The sequence below is a fragment of the Oratosquilla oratoria genome, chromosome 35 (assembly GCF_046742065.1).
Source record: "Oratosquilla oratoria isolate Oo_2021 chromosome 35, ASM4674206v1, whole genome shotgun sequence".
Lineage (NCBI taxonomy): Eukaryota > Metazoa > Arthropoda > Malacostraca > Stomatopoda > Squillidae > Oratosquilla > Oratosquilla oratoria.
Window position 1 is genome coordinate 21,815,783 of NC_134811.1, and position 27,500 is coordinate 21,843,282.

Consider the following 27,500-nt stretch of genomic DNA (forward strand, 5'->3'; position numbering starts at 1 on the left):
CCGACATGACGTGACAGCTTCATCAAGTATTAAAAACGTGTCATCGGTTCGTATCATATACATGTCATGTTCTTCAATATACATGTAAAGCCCAAATAGTGATCAAAGACAACCTCATGAATTCTTGTTCTTAGTCATGGAACTCTAGATAGTAGCTACTTTTTTCTTTTTTCGAATTAATCGATTTATTGATAATTTTTTTCTCTACTTGTAAGAAGGTGGTCGTATCAAAATTTGCTTTGACGCATTATGAGAGAGGAAAAAATCATGGGATTCCTAATCCCAATACTCGTCATTATGCAATTTCCTGGGTATGGAAATTCATGGGAACTTGGGGGCTACGTTCTTGTTCCTCCGTCTCAGGAGGATGAGAAAGAAATGGGGTCCTTTAAATGTCGCTTTTTGCTCGCCCAATCACCCGGTTGGTCTTTGTGGGTCTGTTGGTTGAGACGGTGAACGAGTCTTTCTCGGTTAAATCTATCTTAGAATTGATGTTCTATCTCTAATCTTCTAATTTGTTTTCGCCACAAGAATTCTGATGTATCTTCTAACTGCTTCCTAGGTTTGCCGCATAGCCTTTTCCCGGTTGGTCTCCAGTCTTCTGCTTTGTTCGTCTTTCTGGCCCCGTTCTTATCACGTGTCCATACCATCTCGATTGATTTTTCCCGGTAGTTAGGACCAACGGTTAAACTTTTTTTTTCCGTGAATGTCCAGGTTGCTCAATCATACAGTGATAATAACCTAAGGATTGTTTTTATATATGTGTATCTCCGTTTGGAGGTGGCAAAGGACTTGTTTAAGAAAGACACAAATGACAGATATTTAAAGTTAAAAAGTGGGTCACCATTTTAGTCAGGTAGAGGGATCACATACATGTAGCATATACATGTAATAGTGATCAAAGACAACCTCATGAATTCCTGTTCTTAGTCATGGAATTCTAGACAGATATTAAAAGTTAAAAAGTGGGTCACCATTTTGTTCAGGTGGTGGGTTCATATACATGTATCATATACTGTACATGTATCATATACACAAATGACAGATATTAAAAGTTAAAAAGTGGGTCACCATTTTGTTCAGGTGGTGGGTTCATATACATGTATCACATACTGTACATGTATCATATACCCAAATGACAGATATTAAAAGTTAAAAAGTGGGTCACCATTTTGTCCAGGTGGAGGGATCATATACATGTAGCATATACATGTAACAGTGATCAAAGACAACATCCTGAAAACTCGAGATGATAAAGAACTCTAGGTAACCCCCCCCCCCCCCAGTCTTCGTGGTTTACATAAGTAATCGTGTAGGAGCTGGATGATGAGGGGCAACTCTAAAGCAAATTAAAGGAAGATATTTTAGGAAGTGGTGGAAGACTACATACAAATCTTCATGATTGGATTCTGAAAGGAATAGAAGGAAAGGCGGTAGGATTAAACAGAATAGAGAAAGAACAGGAAGGAGAGCATTAAGGTTTGAGAAAGGAAGAGAGAAGAGGAGAATAGGTAAAAGATTAGAGAATCGTGACAGAAGAGAAAGATGAGAAATAAAAAGGTCAAAGATAGCCGTTGTGATAGATAATTCTAATTCTTCCTAGATTAGGACAAGAAGAAGAGGAGGAGGAGGAGGGTAAAGATCGGGATATTAAAGCCAATGTTTTCTCGGCTCTTGGGTCACTTGGAGAGGAGAGGCCACAATGGATGTGAAGAGGGAGACAAAAAGATGTGTGGGAGAACTGGAAGAGAGGGATGAAAAAACACGAAAAAGAGAAGGAAGAATGGAGCGATCTGTTTGAGAGTATCTTTCCATGTAGAAGAGTATGGGGTAGATGAAGATGGAGAGGAAGATGTGCAAGAACAAGAGGAGTTAAAGATGAGGACGGAAATAGGGAAGAAGTGGAAGAGGAACAAAAGGAAGAGGAGCAGCGGGAGAACGAGTAGAAGGAGGAGCAGTAGAAGGAGGAGGAGGAGGAGGAGGAAAAGGAGGAGGTGAGGCAAGGGTTGGAAAGTGCAGAGGAACTTGAAGAAGGAGTCTGACAAGGACGGCAACGCTGAAGACGACAGCGACCTTAACGACATCACCTCGGGAGGCGAGATGAGGCGCTTCCTTCGACGATGCCGGAAGGCCTGGACCAGCTCCTTCACGGCGTCCGGAGGAGGCGCCGAGGGGCTCGACTCCCGGAGACTTGGTTGTCTTGTTCTTCCTGAGTGTTGAGGCTCTTCAGGCGAAGTGGCAGCATCCGGGTGAAGGGTAGGCCGAAAACAAACATGGGGCTATTAGGGGAAAAAAAGAAAAGAAAAAAAGAAAAAGTAAGCGAAAGCGAGGAAAAAAAGGGGGAATTCTTTTCGTAAAAGAAAGTTGACGTTAAGTAAACTCAGAGTGACAACTTGGACAAAATAACGCCAACCGTGATGGAGGGAGGGGGGAGGGAGGGAAAGGCTAAAAATAAAAGAAGAAGCCTGAAGTTTGGGAGTGAAAAACAAAGGATGACTGTGGTGAAAGGAATCGCGAGAAGGACCGGGTGCGTTAAAGAACGCAGCCCGTGCAGTGAGGTAAAAACACAAAGACCAGATGATTATACAGTCTAGAACAACAGAAATGTGTTGAGTGGAAAGAATAATCTTCCATAACTCACCACTTTATCTTTAACTGGAGGGAACTCGATCCTTATCTTTGCTCTCGTTCCTTTTTTGTTTTTATCTTCTCTCTCTCTCTCTCTCTCTCTCTCTCTCTCTCTCTCTCTCTCTCTCTCTCTCTCTCTCTCTCTCTCTCTCTCTCTCTCTCTCTCTCTCTCTCTCTCTCTCTCTCTCTCTCTCTCTCTCTCTCTCTCTCTCTCTCTCTCTCTCTCTCTCTCTCTCTCTCTCTCTCTCTCTCTCTCTCTCTCTCTCTCTCTCTCTCTCTCTCTCTCTCTCTCTCTCTCTCTCTCTCTCTCTCTCTCTCTCTCTCTCTCTCTCCTTCTCTCTCCCTCCCTTCCTCTCTCTCCCTCCCTTCCTCTCTCTCCCTCCCTTCCTCTCTCTCTCTGCCTCTCCCTCCCTTCCTCTCTCTCCCTCCCTTCCTCTCTCTCCCTCCCTTCCTCTCTTCCTCTCTCTCCCTCCCTTCCTCTCTCTCCCTCCCTTCCTCTCTCTCCCTCCCTTCCTCTCTCTCCCTCCCTTCCTCTCTCTCCCTCCCTTCCTCTCTCTCCCTCCCTTCCTCTCTCCCTCCCTTCCTCTCTCTCCCTCCGTTCCTCTCTCTCCCTCCCTTCCTCTCTCTCCCTCCCTTCCTCTCTCCTTCACCCTCTCCCCCTGTCTCTTTCTCCCCCCGTCTCTCTCCCCCTCCCTTCCTCTCTCCTTCTCCCTCTCCCCCCGTCTCTCTCTCCCCCCGTCTCTCTCTCCCCCCGTCTCTCTCTCCCCCTGTCTCTCCCCCCCTGTCTCTCTCTCTCCCCCCTGTCTCTCCCCCCCTGTCTCTCCCCCCCTGTCTCTCTCCCCTGTCTCTCTCTCCCCCCTGTCTCTCTCTGCCCCCTGTCTCTCCCTCTCTCCCTGTCTCTCTCTCCCTCTCTCCCTGTCTCTCTCTCTTCCTCTCCTTCTCTCTCTCTTCCTCTCCTTCTCTCTATCTTCCTCTCCTTCTCTCTCTCCTTCTCTCTCTCTCTCTTCCTCTCCTTCTCTCTCTCTCTTCCTCTCCTTCTCTCTCTCTTCCTCTCCTTCTCTCTCTCTTCCTCTCCTTCTCTCTCTCTTCCTCTCCTTCTCTCTCTCTTCCTCTCCTTCTCTCTCTCTTCCTCTCCTTCTCTCTCTCTTCCTCTCCTTCTCTCTCTCTTCCTCTCCTTCTCTCTCTCTCTTCCTCTCCTCTCTTCCTCTCCTTCTCTCTCTCTTCCTCTCCTTCTCTCTCTCTTCCTCTCCTTCTTTCTCTCTTCCTCTCTTTCTCTCTTCCTCTCCTTCTTTCTCTCTTCCTCTCCTTCTTTCTCTTCCTCTCCTTCTCTCTCTTCCTCTCCTTCTCTCTCTTCCACTCCTTCCCTCTCTTCCTCTCCTTCTCTCTCTTCCTCTCCTTCCCTCTCTTCCTCTCCTTCTCTCTCTTCCTCTCCTTCTCTCTCTTCCTCTCCTTCTCTCTCTTCCTCTCTCTCTCTCTCTCTCTCTCTCTCTCTCTCTCTCTCTCTCTCTCTCTCTCTCTCTCTCTCTCTCTCTCTCTCTCTCTCTCTCTCTCTCTCTCTCTCTCTCTCCCTCTCTCCCTCTCTCTCTCCCTCTCTGTCTCCCTCTCTCTCTCTCTCTCTCTCACATTCCCTCTCTCATCTTCCTTCTCCTCCTACCTCTTTCCCTTTCCTTCTCCCTTTCCTTCTCCTACCTCTCCCCTTCCCCGTCTCCCCCTCTCCCCCTCCCCCCTCCCCCCTCTCCCTCTCTCCCCCTCTCCCTCTCTCCCCCTCTCCCTCTCTCCCCCTCTCCCTCTCTCCCCCTCTCCCTCTCTCCCCCTCTCCCTCTCTCCCCCTCTCCCTCTCTCCCCCTCTCCCTCTCTCCCCCTCTCCCCCTCTCCCTCTCTCCCTCTCTCCCCCTCCCTCCTCTCCCCCCTCTCTCTCTCTCTCTCTCTCTCTCTCTCTCTCTCTCTCTCTCTCTCTCTCTCTCTCTCTCTCTCTCTCTCTCTATCTCTCTATCTCTCTTTCTCTTTCCCTCCCTCTCTCCTTCTCTCTCTCTTTCTCTCCCTCCCTCCTTCTCTCTCTCTTTGTGAAGGTTCTACTGCTCATGTATCACTTAATATAAATATGGCTTCTGTAAGATTTCTGCCGATATTCTGACAGAATCATTCAGCAAACAGAAATGTCCGACAGTTGTCGGCATACTAGTTCAGTTTAGTGGAGGGGAACTGACATCAGTGGCTGGCAGACGGGAGTTGTATTGCCAAATAAATCTGCCCGTGCAAAAGGAGATGTCAACAAGATCGAAGTAGATTGCAAGGGTCCTTTGCAACATGAGTATAGTCCGGTCGGTAGGCCACCGATATCTTAATAGGGTGACATCTGCTGACCAACTCAGCTCTCACGGTCATAAACAGCCAAATATACTGACAACAGTGGGGAACGCGCGCGCGCGATTACACACACGCACACACACACACACACACACACACACACACACACACACACACACACACACACACACACACACACACACACACACACACACACACACACACACCAACACACACACGTACATACGCGCGCACACACACACACACACGTACACGTACACGTACACGTACACGTACACGCACACGCACGCGCACGCGCCCGCCATTCGTCCGTAGTCAGCAACACATCACTCTAAACCACACATACCACATAAATCACACCACACCACACACGTACACCACATAAATCGCACCACACAACACACATACACCACATAAATCACACCACTCCACATAAATCATACCACACCAAACCACACCACCTTACACCACATGTTACATACTACAGCAGATCTCGCCAAAAGTTACTTAGCCATACTACACAGCACCACACCGCGCCATAATGCAACATTTCCACCATCCCTAACACCTTCTACCATCACCTCGGGAACCTTGATAAACACCACCACCACTACTACCACCACCACTAATATCACTACCACCACTAACACCACAACCACTAGTACGAAGTCGTAGGCAAAGTGTAGATCGGAATCAGTGTAACGCTGAATACACTGAATAAAATCGCTTGGTAGCCTCTAGGATAATTCTATAAGAACGACAACCTAAAGAAAGGGTTACTCACGCTCAGGACTTAAGTAATTCTCGGTGTCACCTCCTTCGTGCTTGAGGAGGAAGTCCTTAGAACCTTTACTCGCCTCCTCCTCAGGCACGTTCGTCCAGGAGACGAGGAGAGGATCCTGTGGGACTCTGCTTTCGGCAGACAAGAACGATGGTGTTGATGTCTTAGACTTCGTCAGGTCTCCAAGGATAGGCGTTCCTCTTCCCAAGTGCCAAGGCTTCAAGTTCTTTTTTATGCTGTAGGAGGTCAATCGAGGTGAGAATAGAGGTCATTGTAAAGGTCATATGTTAAATGGATGTTACTCTTAGTTGAATAAAGTAGTATGGCGTTGACTGATATTCTTAAATGTAACAAATTTGACAATGTATGCCGTACAGGTTTGAAAATGGCGGACTTGAATTTTAGGCTCTATTTCTTCGCATGCCTATTTCTTCATATATTCTTGTTTCATTGTGTATGTTTATTTCTTCATTTTTTTCAATATACTTGTTAATTTATTTATTAATTTATTATACCATACGGATCTCCGGATGTCTATTACATGAAGAAACAAAACAAAACAAGGGTAGTCATCTAGTAACATCATACTGTATACTACAGCTATAGCGTCACCTACCACCATTGCAGCAGCAATGTCTGCAGTGGTGTTGTAGTTATGTAGCTGCATAGCCTACGTAACTGCCGCAGTTTGAGGTCATTACAAGAGAAGCTGCAGAGGCAAGCTTCTGAAACAGTATTTGGAGGGAAATTAGTTCTCAGAACCGCAAGGCTGAAATTCATGGTGCGCAGATGCTGCAGTTTACCAGTGCAATTGTATTTGCACGGGAGTGCACTGTTAAGCTTGAATAAAGGAACGCGCGGTGGCCCTGTGGATACCGTCTTAGCTCATGAACAGGTGGTCGTGAGTTCGATTCCCGCGACCCAACAGCTGGCTTGATGCGTTGGTTCTTGACAGCCCTGGCCAGGAGCGAGGCGACCCAACGTGAGTATTAGAAATAAATGAATAAATAGATAAATAAAATATAATGAAATAAAATAATGACTGGACTTTGCCCTACCAGGGGTTTCTCATTTTCCATTGCCTTGGAGTCTGATGTTGATTTGATTTTCTAATCGTTTATTTATTATTATTATTATTATTATTATTATTATTATTATTATTATTATTATTATTATTATTATTATTATTTATTAGTTATTACTATTTATTATTATTTATTATTATTATTATTATTTATTATTTATTATTATTTTAGAATCAGGAGACGAACGTTAGAGAAAACAACCAAGACCTTCTCTCTTTGGGGTCATAGAAACGGGTTCTCTCTTATCATGATTACCTGCTTATAGACTCTCCAGGCACATAAGCGGATTATATCAACAGCTGCTAGAATAATGGCAAGCAAGAGAAAAGAAAATCAGCAACATGTTGGTTTTGCTCACATTTGTTCGGGAACATGAAATCTATTTTTGTTGTCATTCGGGCTCGTTTGTTAGACTCGAATCGACTGTTCTGAAGCTGCATGTGGAGCCCCGAGGGGCTGGCACTCGGTGTCCTTACCCAACTCCAAGTCTACCAGTTTGTGCTAAAACCAGGGATTACTGTTCTACTAAAAACTGTCGATGGAAACGTTCCTACACTCGCACAAGTCTGACGTTTCTTCAAAGAAGATTTTTGGAAAGGCCTGGAGACCGTTGCTAGCTGCTGTGGGGCTCCGGGTTTCCAGTCAGTGAAATTCGAGACAAGAATTATGATTATGGACATTATAGTTTCCGATATTATTATTATTATAGTTATCGCTATTGTTGACATTGTCTTCATCACCATCATTGATTAATTCACTATCAAGGATCAAAGAGGTGATGTAAGGTGACGACCCTGTGGGCGCAGAGCGACCATAGGATACTGAGCCGACAGTCTCTCGTCCACCGACTGTATTCGCAGTTTCCAGGGAAATGGCTGCTGGAGGATAGGAGGGGGTAGGGAGAGGTAGCCTGGTCATAGCTGTTCTGGCTCTGCTGTGCATAAATAACGACCAAAAACAGCTCTAATGGTTCTTATGCAGCTCTCAGACTCCCGCTTGCGCCTGCAGCTGGTGATAAATAACCAAACCCCGGCCGCGATTGTTGGAATACGGTTAAGAGAAGCTGTGCAAGCCAGCTTTTCGTAGAAAATGGTGTACAGTCGCCCCCCCCTCCCCCCAAGAACTCCTATCGCTGGCCTTTATTGTTTTTGGATTTTAGATTTCGAGATTAGGAATGAAAAAGGAAACTCGTGAATTGAGGGCATTGATGTGAGTGCGTGTGAGTATGCGCGTGCGTGTGTGTGAACGAGTGTGTGCGTGCGTGCGTGTGTGTGTGTGTGTGTATGTGTGTGTGTGTGTGTGTGTGTGTGTGTGTGTGTGTGTGTGTGTGTGTGTGATTCACCATGATTCACCATGGTCTTTGGATCACGTGTTCGACTCGTGATTGACAGCCATTTTTTCCTCCTGGAAGAGAGCTCAGAGCTCGTATATGACCGTGTGTGTGTGTGTGTGTGTGTGTGTGTGTGTGTGTGTGTGTGTGTGTGTGTGTGTGTGTGTGTGTGTGTGTGTGTGTGTGAGAGAGAGAGAGAGAGAGAGAGAGAGAGAGAGAGAGAGAGAGAGAAAGAAAGGTGTGCTTAATAGACTTTCTTCTCGTTAATCCCAGACGATACTATCAAGGTCCGGGATATGTAACAATGGATGTCATGACCCCTTCAAAAGTTAATTGTAAAAAGAGATTATTTATTTGCTCATAAAATGTCGCCAGGTCTTCCTGGAATACATAAACAAGTCGTACACTTAGAGATCAACGTTCAGAAGATATATGATGATTGAATCGTTATTTTTACTATTGTTCACGATCAGTTCGATCGGCTTTTCACAGGTGTGATTACATCGAGAAAGACGAAACCAGAAAACAATAAGAAACCACAAACAACATTAGCAGCACTTGAAACAAAACAGCACTAGTAGTACGAGAGACCAAACCAACACTAGAGGCACACAGCAAGCATGGTACATCGCAGCTAGTGCTCTAGAAAACGTTTTCACAAGTAGAACTCCAGCACACGCAAGAAAATTAACACTCAAGAAGGACAGCGTAGGACCAGTGACTCCACTAGGTAGCACAGCACATCACAAATAACATACGAAAAACAACAGAGATTATCATCATCATCACTCTAGAATTCCAATACTTCTCTTGTAGCACTCAAGAAACAATATCTATCACCAATCATAATCAAAGAATCTCAAGATCACAATGCATTACCAAAATTATGTAAATAGATCAATTATATCACAAACCAACACCATAGATTAGTAAATACATCACTAAAGTAAAGCAAATAGAGAAATAAGCAAAAACACGAGGCAACACCATTAACACGTTCAAGAATCACAAAGCATTACCATTAACATAAGAGGAAGAACTTACTGACAACAACCTAACGCTTTCCCTCCCACGAGCTGCCGGCAAGGGCCATCAACAAGAAAACACAATTACAGAAGCTTATTAACGAGCACCAAACGAGAGGCCCGGTTGCAGTTCAGCCAAAGGCTGTCTTCGTCCGTTGTCTCGGGTTTCTCATAATGGGCCTTCAATGTCCAATATATGTTGACAATAATGAGATTGTCAATGCGGTTGATCACCCAAACCTTCTCGAGCTTTCAGTATTAACAAAAATATATTCTAAATTGCTTTGCAGAATATTTGGTGTCTGCTTGAATCAAAGAAATTACTTCTGTATTATCCATGAATATTTCTTGTACATGGGCTTCTCAGTAAGAATCCGCGGCCTCTAGGTAGCAGGCAACGGTCTCCGGATCCTCTAATAGATCTCTTGGAGAAGATAAGTTATATTTTGTTGTATTCTCGAGCAAAGGAATACAAGAGAATATGTGGTGTGAGATTTTCGTCGATAGATTTTGCGTCTCTACCGTCGACGGATGCGGAGGTGGAGAAAGATGTGGATGGTGGAGGAGGTGGATGATGGAGGAGGATGCTGGTGGTGGAATCTGTAACTGGTGGCAGGAGCGGCTGTAAACTTGAGTGACAGGTCATCTTCCTCCACTTCATCTTTCTCTTACCTTTGGGGTACCTTACTTTTGGGATTTTCATGTTTCTTCTTTTTCTCTTTATCTCCTGAATAGTTCCTCTTTCTTGTTTCTCTCATATCTCTCCTCTCTCCCTCTCTCTCTTCCTCCCCTCTTCCTCTCTATATATCTACCTGTCTATTTCTCCACCTCTCTTTCTACCCCTCTACCTCTCCTCCTAGTACTACTACTATTGCTGCTACTACTACTACTACTTTCTTTTCTTCTTCTTCTTCTTCTTCTTCTTCTTCTTCTCCCTGTCTCCCTCCTCCTCCCTGTCTCCCTCCTCCTCCCTGTCTCCCTCCTCCTCCCTGCCTCCCTCCTCCTCCCTGTCTCCCTCCTCCTCACTCTCTCCCTCCTCCTCCCTCTCTCCCTCCTCCTTCCATCTCCTTTCCACCTCCCTTACTATCACATCTCTTCCTCCGCCTCCTACTTCCTCCCTTCCTCCTCCTTACCTCCCATCCTCCTCCTTACCTCCATTCTTTCACCTCCCTCTTCCCTCTCTCCCACCTCCCCCTTCCTCTCCCTTCTCTCCCCGCTCCTCCCCCACCCACTTCTACTCTCCGCGTCCTGTCGTGCCTCGTTGATGTAGCGCGCTTTGCCCAAACAGAGCGAGCAAATATTCATTGAGAGAGACTCCTGGCGCGACCGACCCCCGCCGCGGTGCTCCAGAGTTCGGTAGAGGAGGGTAGAGGTACAATAAGTAGAAAAGGAAGACGAAGTAGAAAAGGATGTAGATGAAGAACAGGGGGAGCAGGAGATGTGTACGAAAGGAAGAGAAGATAGAAGAGAAGGAAAAAGTAGAAGAGAAGGAAAAAGTAGAAGAGGAGAAGAGTGTAGGAGAGGAGGTGGAAGAAGAGGAGGTAGAAGAGGAGCAGACGGTAGAAGAGGAGCAAACGGTAGAAGAGTAAGTAGAAGAGGAGGAGGTAGAAGAAGGAGGAGATAGAAGAGGAGGAGGAAAAGGTAAAAAAAAGAAGAGAAGGAATAACAGAAAGAGAAAAGATAGGATCATGAGCGACAAAGGGTAACAAAGGAAGAGGACGATGATACAGAGACACGAGGCGACCATGTGGACTAGAACGAGGAAATGAAATAAAAGCAAGACAAAGTGAAAGGGAAAACAAAGAAAGCTAATATTAAACAAGAAGAAAACGCAGAGCGAGAATGAAGACTGAAGGAGAATGAGGACTCAAAAGAGATGGAAAAATAATGGACGAACAGAAGGAATTGAGTAAAATTAATAAAAAAGGGAAGAGAAAACAAGAACTAATGCCAATAAGGTGAGATTGAAGATTGAAGATGGAATGAGAACGCTATGGAAATGAAGAAACAATGTTGAATAGAGAGATGGAAAGGAACAAAAAAATTATTCAGTGAAAGTTAAAATGGGAACATAGTAAGGACAAAGAAAATGAAGTACCGTAAGGAGGGGATGGGTGAGGGGTTGGAGAGGATAGCTGGGTAAGGATGGACTAGGAAGATGGTACCACACAGGACGGAGGGAGAAAGGTTGGATAGGAAGTAAGAGGAAAATAGGAGAGAAATTAGTTAGACAAGAAAATATAATTAAGAACAGAAGAAGCAGGAGGAGGAGAAAATAGACGAGGATGAAGAAGAGCCAATGGGAATAGGAGAAACAATGAGAAGTAGGAGCAATAGGAAGAGGAGGGAGAGGAAGTGTAGAATCAACTTGAGAAGTAGGAACAGTAGAGAGGGGAGGAGAAAGGGGAGGAAGAGAAAGAAGAGGTGAATGTAAGGATGAAGTCGGAAACAAGAACAGTGAAACATTGGTGAAGAGATGGAGTTGGAGGGAGATGTAGAAGAGAGAAAGAGGAGGAGGAGGAGAAGGAGGAAGAGGAAGAGAAGGAGAAGCAGGGGCAGGAAGAACCCTTGGAATACAAGTACTGATAGAAGGATAAGTGATAAATGATGTACAGGAACAACTATTAATAGGCCCAGGATTCATAGGTAATATGCCGTTGTGACAACAAACCGTGAAGATGGAAATAATAATAATAATGAAGTTAAGTAAAGTTACGATAATCGGAGCATAAACGACAGAGGCTGTGACAGTAACGGCGATGGTGAAAGTGACGGTAACAGTGTAGTATCGGTGATTGCCGCGATGACATTAACGATGACTGTGAAGATGACGGTGACGGTAATGGTGACGGAAGCATGACGGTGATTGGGCGAGAATGGCGACGGAGAGGTAAGTGACATCAGCGCGCCGGTTCTTGCGTCTGCGGCGACACATTCATCGGATTAATGATGCGAACTCACCACTCGAGCTCGCTGGTGATGGTGGTGAAGTTTGCAGTAATGGTGGTAAAGTTTTGGTGGTGGTTTTGATTACGCTGGTGGTGAAGTTTGTGATGGTAGTGAAGTTTGTGGTGATGGTGGTAAAGTTTTGGTGGTGGTTTTGATTGTGGTGGTGGTGAAGTTCGTAATGGTGAAGTTGATGGTGGTTTTGATTGTTGTGATTTTGAAGGTCGTGTTGGTAGTGAAGTTTGTGGTGGTGGTGTCGGTGGTGGAGTTTATGGTGATCATGGTGGTGAAGTTTGTGGTGGTGGTAATGACAGTGGTAGTCATTGTCGTTGTTGTCGTCGTCTTCGTCGTTAAGGTGGTGGTGAAGATGATGTTGCAGTTTCAAGTTGTACAATGGAACACTTATCAAAGTCAAGGTTCAGCCAAGTACTATAAAGTTGTAGTAGGATGGTTGTGACAGCATGTACGTACAAGTATATGAGTACGAGAAGGAGAAAAGGACAGAAAGGAAACATATGAAAGATGATGAGAGAAAAAGTAAGAAAATGACGGGGAGGGAAAGGGAAGTGGTGAAGAGAGAGAAGTTGAAAGGGAGAGATATGTTGTAGAGAGTGACAGAGAGAGGGAGGGAGGGAGAGAGGAAGAGGGGTGAATAAGGGAGGGAGGAAAGGAGGTGAGAAGGAGGGGGCAGAAGCGCTGGGTAAAGACCTAACGCGGATTAACCCATTAAACTCCGATGACAAGATGTCTTGTCATTTGGTCAAATAAAACAAAAAATCATAAAACACCAAAATGTTTGATCAAACACCAGAAAAATATGACGTCAATCCTCGCTTCGCTCGCAGCGAAGTGAGGACTGACGTCATATTTTTCTGGTGTTTGATCAAACATTTTGGTGTTTTATGATTTTTTGTTTTATTTGACCAAATGACAAGACATCTTGTCATCGGAGTTTAATGGGTTAACGGCCGGAACGAATGACCTAAACACAGGTTCCGTTGCCTACGAAGTCGCCCGAGTCGGAACTGGAAGGTCGGCAGTATAAACGGCATTGGTAGCAGTATGGTATCACCTTTGCATAAGTATCTAAAGTACTTGGTTACCCTATATTGCCTGATGCCTTAACCTATTAATAGGCATTTGTACGTGAAATGTATTTAAGTGACAGGAAATTTTCCAGAGGTGTAAGTTGTTGGGTATGAAAAAACCAAAACCAAAAATAAATCATGGGTAACCCAAGTTGACCCGATCCGACCCAACACAATTCAGCCGCCAAACATTTCAGTGAAAATCCGATAATAATATTACTGTTGAAGGCAAGAGAATTGTTATTCAGTTCCGACCTTAAATATTTTATTTAGTAGTATATTCTTTAATATAGGGACTCCTTACCTGTGGTAACTACTTTTCAAAAGTCTATGTGTGTGCCCTCCATCCTCCTGATATTGAAAACACTAACTTCCAGTTTGTTAACCATTCTAAGACGTTATCTATAAACTCGTTTTGGTTCTCGCTCTGCTGTGACAGTTGTTTCTGTGGGCCATGGACCCCTAGTGGTCCATATGCCCTTAGTGAGCCATAGCCCCTTAGTGGACCATTCAGGTTCAGAAGTGGGACCACAAACCAAAAACTAGTGGTGCATTAACGATATAAATCGGTGTTTAAGTGGTTTTCAGGAAGCTGAGGAACAGCAATGCATAAGTATGTGATACAGAGAGCACAAACTGTGAAACATTATAATTTGAGCCATTGTGCAAATGTATCGCTTGCCCTTCACCTCGAAGAAGCACATTGGATATAGGGACGAAGCTTTTAGATGATTTTCGAAGTACAGGTAGACTGTTTCATTCCTCTGATGTAAAGACCATCACCCTGACTGGGGATCCAACTACCCAGAGTGTCTGAAGTCGAATGACACGATTGAATATCTTTATTTTTATCCTGTTACGTCCATACGACTTTAGGCTGCTAAAGTGTCTACCCAAGATGAAAGTGTTAGAAAACTAGTACTCCTAGGAACTTGAGCTTGATTGATAGTTTCACCTTTTGCGAGATTTGTGGGATAAGTTTCTAATCTTTTACATTGATCAATCAATCGATTTGTTGTACCAAATGTTTGTTGCAGGAGACCCACGACTCTCAGGGGAACCGACAACAACCACCGGATTCCGACGGTGAAGACTTCGATATCTCCCGGTCACAAACGCGTCGTTCCACCTACACCTCCGCAAAGTTGCGCGGACCCGAAGGACCGGTGCCCAGTCTCCGGATAGAATTGATTAATATCATTATATAAGCAGTGGTTAGTGTTGTCCCTTAGATTACAAAAGATTACAAAGGCGGAGCATACCGACAGGAGACCTTTTGATCCATAACTAGGTCGGATGCAAAAAATATATATGTAATGATAAATAAGTAAAAAAAAAGTTAGAATAATATAAATAATAATAAACTAAATAAATGCATAGGTATAGTTAAATAATAAACAGGTAAATAGTAAATAATAAATTGACAGATAAATGATAAAAAATTAAAATCAAGCATATAATAAACAGACAAATAATAATAAACAAATAAATAATATAAGATAAATGATAGTCATGCCAGCATCTTGCTTAAATGTTTATCTAAACGAATCTTAACGCTTCGAACTGAACTACGTTGCACTGACTCAGCAGGAAGTTTATTTCATTCATTAACTACACTGTTGGCGAAATTGTTTCTACCCACTTCCAAATTAAATATATTTCCTGACAGTTTGAGACCATTATTTCTTGTAGGATTCTCATTCAGTGTAAAAAAATATTCATTTTTGATGTTAATCGCCTTTAAAATCTTAAAGACCAGTATCAAGTCACCTGTGAGTCTACGCTTTTTTAGGGAAAATGGATTCATATGTTTTAGTCGATTTTCGTATGATTTATTTTTATTTTTTGGAATCGGTTTTCTGGCTCGCCGCTGTACTTCTTCGTGGGGTTATTTTTCATAATTACGACCAATAGTGACGTCATTCCCATATCTAGAATCAACCGGATAATGTAATATTCTGAAGTGATATGGATCTAGAATGAGCCTATCATTCTCAGAGATAGTGCCTGTCATGTATAATATTGGTTCGCAGTTAAACCACGTTGGTCTTTGCTAGCAGATGTGATTGACGAAAAGTTGTTGGTTGTGACGCCGTAATTGTTCAACCATTCACGTCACCGGAGCAGAGAGTTAACTTTAGCTACATAATGAGTATCATGAAAATGAATGAAATCGTCAGGCGACAGCAAGGGGTAAGAAAGAAAGTGCCATCCGGTAAGGAAGGGAGGAGTCAACATTAGCTAAACTCTTTCACCACCGAAGGGATGACACGGGGTGAGTGAAATAGCTTGGTGGCAGTGAAATCGCCCAAGAAAAAGTATTACTCGGTACATGAGGAGTTCTTTGTGTCTCGCATTAGTTATATTAAATATACAGTTGGTTTCACTCATTAGTGCTACAGTAGCTGGTGACTTTTGCTTGGCTGTAGCAAGTTGCGCATTTCTTTATATCAACCATCTACGATACGACTAAATGTAACAGATTGTAAAGGTCGAGCATGTCGTAGATATACTACTCGGAGATGGAGGCTGCTCACAGATCTACGAAAGATACAAGCCACTGGGATGTGGAGGAGCTGGAGCTTTCCACTCTTTGGTTGAAGTCTGCTAAGAAAAAAAATTGCAGAACGAAGAAGCAAAGGGGAAACGATGAATAGATGAATATGTAGATCAATAAATTAAAAAAAAAAAATTGCTGTTACCAAATTTGGAAATTCGTGGGCACTCGCACCCTTCACAAGAACTGCCGAAACGCTACCGTTCTGTGAAGAAAACTCAGAAACAAAAAAGCTAACAACCATAATTCTGCAACCATCGTTATTGCAGCGTTGGTAATTAACGAGGTAATTCTTTTTGTGACGATGATTCCCGGTAATAACGAGAGTATTTTCAGGTGCTTCACGGTTTGCTTTGTTGTTGGCATTGATTATGACTGGGGCGGGATAATGCTGTGCCGTAAACGTGTTTACGAGGAGCGCTAAATGCGGCCAAGGCAGCAATAGAACTGTGGCAGGAAAGTTAATGAGTATTGCCCAGTTTACAACAACAGGTTTAACAGTAACTGTGTTACTGTCGAAAAATGTAATTGCAATGACGAAAGTTGGGTTTTCAGAGTTGGTTTCTTTTGTGTAGGAAGACCCATGATGGGTACTTCCTTGTCGTAGACCTGCAAGACAGACAACGGAGCTTCCCATTTTGGAAACACGTTTATCCCCTTCACCTCCATCAGGAGATGCAGCCCTGATAGGCTGATACTCGGTCTCCGGACTGGGGCTTAAGGTCTTTCTCCATTTACATCCATAGTTGACAGTCGGTAACAGTTCCCCACGTACTACTTTCAGTCGATGACTTAAAGTAGGAGTCCCACACCAGTAGAGCACGGACAATAGTCAAATGTTTCTTCCCTATGGAGAGTTGTGAGAGGTCCCGAGGACCGTAGCCAACTGCTGTGGGGATGCGGGTTTCCCACATAGTGAAACTTAAACCAACAATTCTTTTTCTACTACTACTACTACTACTACTGTTACTACTACTACTACTAATGTTACTTCTACTACTACTACTACTACTACTGTTGTGCATGTTAAACATAGCTTCTGGTGCCTGGACGTGAAATGTGGCTGCGGCCGAATCCTTCATCTTTTCTGGGAATTTTCCAACATAAAGGGGCAGTGGAAAGTCACCGGCTAAGTGAAGAATTAAACCCAAGCCTTTATGCTTAGGAGACTGAGTCAGAACCAGACTCGCCAGAGCTTGATATTGACTCGGCTACGGATATCATCTCTTTTAAATTAACTTTTAAGGAATCATGCTTCACAGAAATTAATCCTCTCAGTATGGTGACAGTGTGAACATTCTCTCTGTCTCTGTCTCTGTCTCTGTCTCTGTCTCTGTCTCTCTCATCCGCATCCTCTGTCAGTCTGTCCTAAGCCAGAATAAAATACATAAAACATCGAACAAGTTGATAATGACGTCAAATGCAGCTGCAAGTTGCACGGGATGTCAGCAGCCTGGATCTGTAATTGCTGCAGAGATCACGACTGCAACATTGCAGCGGCGTGTCAGGCGGACTGATGTCTAATTACGTCACCGAAACGAGTTCCGGTTCGCCCAGAAACGTGACATCCGGGGTCAGGCGTCAACTCGCTTCTTGCCTTGGCGCCAGAAAGGATCATTATCACCTCGAGTTTCGTTGTCCGGAAGCTTGCAACGCCAAGAGCAGCTGGAAATGGTCCATAGGTCGCCTACATCTCTCTGGAAAGAAACGTTAGATTGTTACGAGTATCAATATTGTATTGGTGTAGGTTTGTTTCCGGTTTCCATGTTGTCTTATAGTTGAGGGAAGTAGAGTAACAGTCGGTGGTTGTAGCTCTCCTTATGTGAATACTACCAGTATGAATAAATTCAAAGTTGACAGATTTTGGGCTCCATGTGCAGAGGATGCTTTGTTGAAGGGTCTTCAAGAGAGTGGGGAGGTGTTGGATTCCTGCGAAGGTCTAACATGGAAGTCTCTGAAACACTTGAAAAAGTAAGCAAATAAATAATAAATGAATAAATAAGTGAACAAGTAAAACAGATAGACAAGTAAATAAATGCAAATAAGTACACGAATGAATAAGTAGAAAAATAGATCAATAATAACAATTATTATAATGATAATGGCAATGATGTGCGCAGAGGTTCCCCCCTCGTCTGAAAAAATCACTCGAGCAAAATCCTCTGAGAAAACGTCCACCTTGTCCAACATTTCCACCAACATGGTCTAGGTCCACTTTTATTTGGGTTAATGCTGAGACGAGCTGATTCAGTTTAACGATGAACCCTTGACAGAAGGGTAATTTCTATACAACTCTTGACCATCACCGAGCCCCTCAGCTGACTGAAATCGCATATAGTTAACCAGAACAAAATTCATAGATTAAACATTGAAGATAGGATCGTGCGTCGTGGTGGGACCTTGACCGGTGACTACATTGACAAGGGTTCGATCCCAGTAGCTTCCTGTGATTACCACTCACCCTTGTTGTCCAGGCAAGATAAATCTGGCACTTTAGTTGGATGTGATAACCTCTTGGTGTAGGTTATAGTAAAAGGAACAAAGGAAGGAAAAAGACAAGTAAAAAAAAAAAAAGAAAGGAAAGAAGATTGTGAGTATGGAAATAAAGAAAACAGGAGGAGGATAGGAAAGGATGGGAGAAAGGAAAGGAAGTATAGAAGGAACAAAAGAAATAAAACATGGAAAGGAAAGGGGAAAAAAGGGAAAAGAAAAAGAAATAAGGAAGAACAGAAGGAGGGAAAAAATGAAAAGAAGGATGGAAGAAATAAGGAAAAAGTAGAAGGGAAGGAAGGAAGGAAAGGGGGAAGGGAAAAGCATATCCACCCATTGTACAAGAGGGACAGATTAGCTCATAGGAAGAAATGGTAACAGAAGCCTTACTTCGGTTAATACCCAGAAGTAACTCAACCGCACTTCTGTCGTTCGGGACAATATTACACCGAAGAGGTGGAGGCTTAGGTTTGCAGTAATTGGACTAACTCTGGTGACATAGGCAACATCTTGTGTCTTTTTTTTTCTTCTCATCCATGGGGGGCATTGGGAGTACCAGCGCTTGTCCTTATCTTGTACAACGGCAGCCAGTTGCATTACCATCAGTGTTTTGTATCAATTAATCCATGAGGAGATGGCCGAGGTGGCTTTAAAGGGCTTGTAGAAGAGGTGCTGGTGGCTTTGAAGGATCATGGGCCTGTGGGGAGGTGGCTTTGAAGGATCATGGGCCTGTGGGGAGGTGGCTTTGTAGGATCATGGGCCTTAGGGGAGGTGGCTTTGATGGGTGTGGTAATTGTTGGTAGTTGGTAACTCAGTTTATTCCATTTATTACGGTATTGTAGTAATGTTCTGTATAGACGATACAGTAGTAAACGCCAAATAAGGTTACTAGTTGGGAAGCTGGAGAATTTTTTTTGTCTCGCTCTAACCTAATTTGCCATTACCTTTGCTACCCTTTCATACCGATTATAAATATATATATATATATATATATATATATATATATATATATTTATATAATATAATATTCAATATATAATATGAGAGAAATTTGCTAGTAACAGCAACATCAATCTGATAATTTTATGACAGTCTCATGCAGGATTCGAACCCACTGTTTTCGGCCACCCGTAAGATCACCTTCAGAAAGCCTTAACCCACTACAACATATCCCATTTATTTCATGTGAATTCAGATATGTGACATGACTCCTGATAGACTGCCAGTGAATCAGACTGTTTCAGCTTAGACTCGTGCAAATAACATGTGGGTCATGCAAATATCATACGATTCTAACATTAGCATGAACAAAATCTAAGACTAGACAGAGAAGTGAAATATAAAAAGAAAATAACAGCCAAGCCTTGAAGATGAGAGGATTTGGAAAAAAAAATCGTGAATGCAAGTCTAACCTCTAAAAAATAGAAATAGCAGGATCAACAAAAATGTTTGTTAAAAAAATCGGGAAACGACATGTTGCGCGCACGCTCGCACACACACACACACACACACACACACACACTACATATATATATATATATATATATATATATATATATATATATATATATATATATACATATATATATAAAAGAATAACATATGAACAGCCTGCACCACAAGCAAGATAAACTCAAAGAATGACATAAACTTTGACAGCCTCCCCCATCAAAAAATGAATTAAAAAAAGTACAACGCAAACTGGAAGGCCAAAAATTACAGCTGATGCACTGGCAGCTGGAGCAGCAGCAAAAGAACAACAGCCTTGACATAAAAATTTCTTCTTCCTTTTCTTTTCTATCACACAACCAATTTCTCGAGTTTCAGTTATGAAGTCTGAAACTGAACAGAAGACTCCTCCCACGTCCGAGTAGAATCGTCTTGAGGCCACTGTAGTAAACTTTAAGTCGTTACACTACTCAAGTAGAAAGAAAGTGGAAAAAGAGGAGAAGAGAGTGAGAGACAAAACAGAAGAAAATATATAAAAGATAAATGAAGTCCAGAAGAAAGGAGGAGAGAACAGGATAGAGATGACCTCGGGGCACATCCACCCATTGTAAGTACAAGAGGGACTGATTACCTCGTAGGAAGAAATGGTAACAAAAGCCCTACCTCGGTTAATACCCAGAACTAACTCAATATTTACTACCTTGTCAGCAGCAACCGCGCTTCTGTCCTTGGGAACAATATTGCACCTAATAGATGGAGTCTTAGTTATGGCAAAAGAGAGATTTAAGGAATGTAGCAGGACGGACGGATAATAATTTTTAAGAGAAAGGGGGGGGGGATTGCCTTCCAATCATGAAATAATGCTGAGTGAATGATGGTGGAGAAAGAAACAAGGAAATATTAGGATAATTTATTGCTGATGTTTCGACCTCACAGTGTCTTTATCAAAGCTTACAACAATTGGTCACAATCGGACAAAATATACACACACTATCTTCACCTCACGGGCCACCTGGGAGATCTTATTACTAGAGTTTTATGATTTTGTGAAATTATTACATGACAGGTAGGTTTTGCCAGGTATACGAAGCCTTCTCTATTATCCATGTTTTTGTTTATATTAATATAAGCAGCTTCAATTGTTTTTCTCAGCCTTTTCGTATAACCTTTATTAAAAATAATCGCATTATTCCAGTCAGGGAGATGATCTTGTTCTTCAATGTGCTTAACAATAGAATTAGTTGTTTGGTGTGTTTTTATATCATTTTTATGTTCAATTAACCTTTTTGTAAGTCCTCGACCAGATTCTCCATAGTATGCCGAAGGGCAGCTTTTACGCGGAATTTTATATACGACATTATTTTCATCCTTCGCATTAGTATCTTTATGTCTAATGATCTGGCTGATTTTGTGACATACTGTCCTTGCTATCCTTATGCCTGCTTTCAAAAGGAATATGTCAAGGGTTTTTCTCTCAACAACTTATTTATTTCCATTTTTACTTTTGTCACTTATTAACTTATCTTTCTTTTTTAATATCCATAATATTCTGTGTAGAAGTTGCCCTTTAGGGTACGATGAAGAATCTGGTCGAGGACTTGCAAAAAGATTAATTGAACATAAAAATTGTGTAAAAGCACACCAGACAACTAATTCTATTGTTAGGTACTTTGAAGAGCAAGATCATCTCCCTGACTGGAATAATGCGGTTGTTCTTAGTAAAGGTTATACAAAAAGGTTGAGAAAAATAATTGAATCTGCTTACATTAATATCAATGAAAACATAAATAATAGAGAAGGCTTCGTATGCCTGGCAAAACCTACCAGCTATGTAATAATTTCAGAAAATAATAAAACTTCAACAATAAGATCTCCCAGGTGGCCCGTGAGATGAAGTCAGTGTGTATATATTGTGACAAAATGTTGTCGGCTTTGATAAAGACACTATGAGGTCAAAAGGTCAGGAATAAATTCTACTATTTCCTAGTTTCTTTCTCCACCATCATTCAAAAATCTGTCGGTATTTTTATTCAATGCCGAGTGACTCTAGTCTGTTGGGGTGGCATGAAAATACACTAAAATATCAACCTCTTAAAACATGCAGTCTGTGCTCTAAAGGGGGATGGAAAACACAAGCTGCGATGTTCTCGGGTTTGAAAGGTCGAAAGGATCTTTGCTCAATATTTGCACACTAGATATGTAGGTTACACAGAGCGAGCGAAAGGTCAACCAAGTATGAATTGATCGAACAAGTGTGACCTTGGGAAAGTAGCTAAGGGAGGTTGGCCTTTGGAGGTTACGGTCATAAGATTGACCTTGGAGGCGTTAAGGTCACTGAGAGGGTAACCTGGGCAAGGTAAGGTCAAAGCATTGAGCCTGGCATAATAAGGTCTCAAAGGAGTGGCCTTACTGTATAAGATGCACCACATAAGTATGATCTGAGCCTAAACGAGTAACCTTGGAAAGCTTAGATGACACGAGGGTGATCCTTGGATGAGAGGAAGTGACAGAGATGACCTTGGGAAGGAAGAGGGACACGGGGCTGGTGTAGGAAGGACATTACAAGAAAATCCTCAGCTCGGCTTTTAGTTATCTTGAAGTCGAGCGACTAAGACGTCGATTTTGTCAGAGATGACTTGGCTCCTTCCCAGGACGACATCGAGTACAGGTGACTGGCCCTAAGTTAAACAAAATAGTCTGACGTTCACCAGAATACACTATGTAAAGTCAGACACTGATTCCAATATAAGGGCCGTTGTTGATCAAGGAAACGTCGAGAAAGGTCATGGAACAATTAACTTGTTGCAGTGAAGTCTTTCAAATAATCAAATGCGACAATCTCGAAGCTCCGATTCTGGGACCTCATACTGAGAGTTCCATTTGCCACGCAGACCGTCTAAAAGAGCTACAACAAGAAGCGAACTTATTCTCAAGATGAGGAACGACTAAAATATTCAGTCCGGCTTTCTCATGTTTTCTACAGCTCCTAACGTCATAAAGCTTTTATTTGCTTCGCCGTTGTAACTATTATAAAACATCGAAGCTTCGCGACTGCCACATTTGATTAGTTGAGCAAGGTCATAAAAGTGCTCGAAAAACCCTCCAGGAAAGGATTAAGGTCACAGAGAGACATCCAGCACTGAACTGTAATATAAATATTTAATACTGATGGATGCTTTTATCCCAGACGCTTGGTTGCAAGGGATGTTGCCGACGTGGTAATGTCTTGCAAGAGATGATGTCATAATGGTCTTGTCCGAATGGTAGATAGCAACTTGCAATTGAGATGTTATTGGCTTGGTGTCTACCACTCGTTGATGTCAGGTTGGTAGGATCCAACAATCGCATTTGATTCAATACAGAAATTTTGTTATTGTCATATGACTATCGCGAGAGAGAGCGAGATAGATAGATAGAGAGAGAGAGAGAGAGAGAGAGACAGAGAGAGAGAGACAAAGATAGACAGAGAGAGACACACAGAGAGGCACAGAGAGATACAGAGAGACACAGAGAGAGAGAAAAAGAGAGAGAGAGGGGGGGGGGAACGGAGGGAGTAACAACAACGTTGTTCGCAAGATGCATTATGAGCACCATAGATACCATCTCTGGTATCCATACCGTGATACCAGACTCGTGCAGCTTCTCAAGGACCGTCGTAAATAAAGATTTCGTAATTAAGTTCTCGAAGACAATCCTTTTGCCCCGAGAGCATCAGACATCGAGTAATTAAGGAGGAGATAGCGCGGCATCCATCTCGCCCAAACAACAGCGGAACGAATGCATGCGCGCGCGCGTGTGGACGTGTACGCGTATGTGTGTGTGTGTGTGTGTGTGTGTGTGTGTGTGTGTGTGTGTGTGTGTGTGTGTGTGTGTGTGTGTGTGTGTGTGTGTGTGTGTGTGTGTGTGTGTGTGTGTGTGTGTGTGTGTGTGTGTGTGTGTGTGCGTGCGGGTGCATGCATGCATGTGTGTGTGTGTGTGTGTGTGTGTGTGTGTGTGTGTGTGTGTGTGTGTGTGTGTGTGTAGTGTGTGTGCACGTCAGTATGTCTTGTGTGTCTGTATGTCGTGTATGCCTGTGTACGACCATGTCTGTGTCTTTTGTATATGTAGGAAGGGAATGGTGAAGAGAAAAGGGACGAAAGGAAAGGAGAACTGGATGGTTAGTGAGTGAATCTATAAAGTAATTAAGAAGTTAAATTAGCGTATATAGTGTCGTGTGGTCTCATTTTGTCGAATAAATAAAATGTGTGTTAGAAGATATACATTGCAGAAAGAAGGACTCGACCAACAGAGATCCTTTTGTTTACGAAGTACTGCATTATTCTTAAACGATGAACTCCTATGATCCTATGAGGACTCTTAAAGGAGAAAGAGTTCTTACGAAGAGGACCTTGCTCAATGGAGACTCGGTTTCCTCCCTAAGCTGAGTAAAATCGTCTGATGTCGATTTGAAGTGAATTTGTTGGCATCTTTATCGGCTCGAGGCTCTCGTCGACTGGGAGTTTCTTTTGTAATCATGTAGGCTCTTCTTCAGATGCCTGATGTTCTCTCTCCCTCTCTCTCTATCTCTCTCCCTCTCTCTCTATCTCTCTTTCTCTCTCTTTCTCTATTTCTCCCTTTCTCTTTTTCTTTCTCTATTTCTCCCTTTCTCTTTTTCTTTCTCTATTTCTCCCTTTCTCTTTCTTTCTCTCTCTCTTTTTCTTTCTCTCCCTCTCTCAAGCCGAATTATCTCTTTCTCTCTTTTTTCCTCTTTCTCTCTTTTTCTTTCTCTCTCTCAAGCTGAATTATTTCCTGGATACGTTGGAGCCTGCAAGTGTAGATGTAGAAACCCTCTTTAGAGTAATGGCAGCATTAGTCTTATGTATTAAGTATTTCAGGGAATTTAGTGACAGGTCACTACTCTAGGGGGTTTAGTAGCATCCCTACAATGCAGAGCCAAGCATCAATTTTTTCAATTTTGGAAACTAATTTCCGCTGAACATTTTCGTAATCTACCCTTCCACGGTTCAGCTGCCTTGTTTGAAATATTTTACCATCTCTTTGATTCTACTGATTATCACCGGTGGAACTGTAGGTGTAGGTATAAGACGAACGGGGAGGAACGGGATAAGCTGTGGGTATATAAGCTGTCAATTATTTGTTTGTGTACACTCTGAGGAAGTCCTTTCCGGACGAAACGTTAGAAATAAAAACTCCAACGGTTCCTGGTGTTTACCTCACCACCCTTCCACGTATAAGGTACTGTAGGTGTAAGAGGTTGCATGGGATGATGGTGTCAGTAAATGATGAAAATTACACAAATGGTGATTGTGCCGTTGTGGTACAATGAGCTTCTCTTTCTTCTGGCAAATACGTGGAGCAAAGTTCGACGCCCACCGGTGACTGATCCTTACCTTGGCTGTCTTAACACGTTGGCGAAAGTGACGTCTTAGGCCTCAGATCTACGACAGGGACTTGATCACCATCTTTGATAGAAACTTGAATTTCTTTGTGAGAGGAGCTCAGTCATGCTACATGATTTTGCTACTTCTAGACTTACGGAAGAACATTTGAAACACGTGTCTAACATTTGTACAGATTTAACTACTCTAGTTCGTCATTCAGCTTCTCATTATCTATCTATATACAGAGAGCTTTTTCCCCGTTATAATTATGGGAGGTAGCCAAGTCAGAGGCATGCACCTATGCCCACCCATTTTACTCACTTCCACCACCCCTCCACCCCTCCCATCTCAGATCCTCATGGATGGCGGGTCACCCTGCATCCACCAACTACCCCATGGCAAGCGCAATGCAGCAAGACACAGTGCATCCACAGCAAAGCCGATTGATTTAATCGGCGACCACCCCTTTCTGTCCCCTCATGCAGAAAAAGATAAGGGGGGGGGATCCCTTTGGGCTGCGTCAAAATATCATTTACACACAAGCACCCCCACCCCCCATCCCTTCTTTCCTTGCATAACAGTATCATCATGCATAGTTATTCTCCACTCACTCCTATCTTCTGCCTTTTTTTTGTTTTTTTTGTTCAACAGACATTTTCCTCTAGCTCAGCGTCCCTTTCACCCCATCCTTTCATCTCATCCTCGGTCATCCCCTCATGTTCACTTCCTCCACCTCTGCCTTCAATATTTTTTTTTTCTTACTAATCTTTCATCACTCATTCTTTCCATGTGCCCAAAGCATTTAATTTATCTTTCATCATCTCTATCTGACATCTCCTTTTTCACTCCCACTCTCCTCATCTCGTTTCTCACTCTATCCAACCTACTGTAGTAACCCCTACCATACTTCTCAGACATTTCATCTCGAACACATTTAAACTTTTCCTCTCTGCTTATCTTAAATTATAAGCCTCTGTTCCATACAATGCCATCGGCATAAACACCCCCGCATACAATCTCCTCTATGCATCCATTCCCAGTTGCCTATAACACTTTATAATCCCCCAAGGCATTTACTTGCTTCTCTCAATCTACAATTCACCTCCACCTCTACTATTTTCCAGCCAATGTGACCCCAAATACCTAAAGCTATGCACTTCCTCTAGCCTCTCTCCTTTCAGACTTACTTCCAACTCACTGCCACCCTCTATACTTGTACATCTCATCACCTTACATTTACCTACATTTACCTTCAAATTTCCCTTATCGCATACCTTCCCAAACTCTGTTGCTAACTCCCTTAATCCTTCCTCTGATTCTGCCACAAGCGTAGTGTCGTACGCAAACAACAACTGGCTCACCTCCCAATTTTTTCCATTTTCTTTAACCATCTCCAGTCCTCTGCCCATTAACCTCACCTTTACTTCGCACACCACCCCATCCATGTACATATTGAACAGCCATGGCGACATGAAACATCCCTGACGCAGTCCCACCTTTACCTCAAACCACTCGATCTCTCCATTTTCCATTCTAACACAGGCTGTACTACTCTCATAACAACTCTTGACTGTCCTTAACAGCTTTCCTCCAATCCCATATATCTGCGAAACCTCCCACAATGCTTTCCTATCTACGCTGTCATAAGCCTTTTCCAAATCCATAAAGGACCAAAAAAAAATTTTGTATTACTATATGACATAAGGATAATTTGACATTTGGAACTTTGAAAAACAAAAGATCGTAACCGAAGTTGTTTCTACTCAAATGAAGTGGCAAATGCAAGTATCATGCTAGCGAGAAATACCTAGTGTACCGCTATCTTAACGAGATCTGAACGTGATCGTCTGAAGGTAATGAAGGGTGGGGGGGTCAAATGAAGGTTTTCAGGCCCAGAAAATCTTCCCTGAAGTAACTGAAGTCCTGAGTGTTCTTTCAGGAGCCTGATTCCTACTTCGTATGATTAGCGATCTTTCAGTTTTCGCTATTTATCTGTTTATTAAAATAGTGTTTATACGTTTATCTTATATATTTGTATTATTATTCTACTTTTTATAGATATATTTTTTATTTGTCCATTGTTTATCTTCTTAATTTTTTATATATTTATTCATTCTACTAATTTCATAATTCATTCTATATTCATTATTTATCTTTTTATATTTTTGTGTAACATTTACGAGCAACGCTTAAAATGTCTGCAAAAATCTCGGTTCGGTAGTGGTGGCGAGAAAAGGTCAGTTTTAGATTTTTTTTTTCTTAAAGAGGTGGACTGGAGGAGAGGAAGATTTACTCAAGCATGATAATGGAAAATGTAAATAAATACGTCCATGTCTGCCCCGAGGAGGTCGAGGAGGTTTGTGCTCCAAAAGCAGTGGAAAACAAATGCTCAGCGTTCTTGGTGGTTAGGTA